This window comes from Nerophis ophidion, linkage group LG14 (genome assembly GCF_033978795.1).
Source record: "Nerophis ophidion isolate RoL-2023_Sa linkage group LG14, RoL_Noph_v1.0, whole genome shotgun sequence".
NCBI lineage: Eukaryota > Metazoa > Chordata > Actinopteri > Syngnathiformes > Syngnathidae > Nerophis > Nerophis ophidion.
The window spans coordinates 14550124-14552626 of record NC_084624.1 but is presented as its reverse complement, the minus strand read 5'-3'; positions in this window follow the sequence as shown (position 1 = coordinate 14552626).

Below are 2503 nucleotides of genomic sequence, written 5' to 3'. Positions count from 1 at the left end.
CGCCAGCTCTTCGCAGGTGCTGGAATCAGTATTAAGAATATAAAGGATGTGTTCATGGACCGTAATAAACAACAAACTCATTCATCCATCCATTTTCCTACCGCTTGTCCCTTTTGGGGTCGCGAGGGGTGCTGGAGCTTATCACAGCTGCATTCGGGTGGAAGGCGGTTTACACCCTGGACAAGTCGCCAGCTCATCGCAGGTGCTGGAATCAGTGTTAAGAATATAAAGGATGCGTTCAAGGATCGTAAGAAATAACAAACTCATCCATCCATCTATTTTCTACCACTTGTCCCTCTATCTCAGCTGCATTCGGGCGGAAGGCGGGGTACACCCTGGACAAGTCGCCAGCTCTTCGCAGTTGCTGGAATCAGTATTAAGAATATAAAGGATGCGTTCATGGACCGTAATAAACAACAAACTCATCCATCCATCCATTTTCTACCGCTTGTCCCTTTTGGGGTCGAGGGGGTGCTGGAGCTTATCTCAGCTGCATTCGGGCGGAAGGCGGCGTACACCCTGGACAAGTCGCCACCTCATCTCAGGTGCTGGAATCAGTGTTAAGAATGTAAAGGATGCGTTCAAGGACCGTAATAAATAACAAACTCATCCATCCATCCATTAATTTTCTACTGCTTGTCCCTATCTCAGCTGCATTTGGGTGGAAGGCGGCGTACACCCTAGACAAGTCGCCCCCTCATCGCAGGCGCTGGAATCAGTGTTAAGAATATAAAGGATACGTTCAAGGACCGTCATAAATAACAAACTCATCCATTTATTTTCTACCACTTGTCCCTTTTGGGGTCGCGGGGGGTCCTGGAGCCTATCTCAGCTGCATTCTGGTGGAAGGCGGTTTACACCCGGGACAAGTCGCCAGCTCATCGCAGGTGCTGGAATCTGAAGAATATAAAGGATGCGTTCATGGACCGTAATAAATAACGAACTCATCCATCCATCTATTTTCTACCACTTGTCCCTATTTCAGCTGTATTCGGGCGGAAGGCGGCGTACACCCTGGACAAGTCGCCAGCTCATCGCAGGTGCTGGAATCAGTGTTAAGAATATAAAGGATGCGTTCATGGACTGTAATAAATAACAAAGTCATCCATCCATCTATTTTCTACCGCTTGTCCCTAGCTCAGCTGCATTTGAGCGGAAGGTGTGGTACCCCCTGGACAAGTCGCCACCTCATTGCAGTGCTGGAATCAGTGTTAAGAATATAAAGGATGCGTTCAAGGACTGTAATCAATAACAAACTCATCCATCCATTTTCTACTGCTTGTCCCTATCTCAGCTGCATTCGGTCGGAAGGTGTGGTACACCCTGGACAAGTCGCCACATTCAGCGCCTCTCCCGAAAACCTCCCGGAAGAAATTTTCTCCCGAAATTCCGCCTGAGCTGGAGGCCACGCCCCCTCCAGCTCCATGTGGACATGAGTGGGAACACCCTGTTTTCCTTCCTCTTTCCTGTTATATAAACAGCTTGCCTGCCCAATCACGTTACAACATCTACGGATTTTAATAAAAAAGTGCACACACAAGGAGACGAAGCAGAAAAACGAGGAAGTAACAGCCATGGCGACGCCGCCTGTAATAGAGTGATTTTATGCTGTCTGTCACCATCTACTGGTGAATGTTGGCTATAGCGTTATGGGGTTGCTTTTTTTGATTGGCCAATGATTTACGTGTTTTTTTTTAGTAACCAGCAAGCACACTACAGTTAGTAGAACAATTGTGTTTTTATTACTGTGTATTTCTTAGGTGCCGTCTGAAATTCAACTATTTTTTGTTATTTATATACATAATAAAATAAATATATATAGCTAGAATTCACTGAAAGTCAAGTATTTCATACATAAGTCAAGTATTTCATACATACATATATATATATATATATATATATATATATATATATATATATATATATATATATATATATATATATATATATATATATATATATATATATATATATGAAATACTCGAGTTGGTGAATTATACTCCTCCCCTCTTAACCACGCCCCCCGCCCACAAACACATTCTTCCTAAAATCCCCTATTCTGGCTCCTACACATGCATTTTATGTTAATTGTTTATTCTTAATTGTCCCTAGGTATGCATACTCGCTTGTGACAAGTCTGAGTGTACCTCACTTGTCACTTAAAGTTGGGATAGACTCCATCTTTCCTGAGACTTTAATAAGTATAAACAATGGATGGAAGGATAATGTCACATAGGTCACAGGTTTTAAAGCGTTGTTTTTGTCCCTGCAGTGGCCAAGGAGTCCTTGTTGAAGGAACACTTGTGGATCTTTCCAGACATGTACTGACTGATGTCAACAACAAGAAGGTACTTTCGGTTGTACTGTTTATCACAGTACAAACCCCGTTTCCATATTAGTTGGGAAATTGTGTTAGATGTAAATATAAACGGAATACAATGATTTGCAAATCCTTTTCAACCCATATTCAATTGAATGCACTACAAAGACAAGATTATTTCTT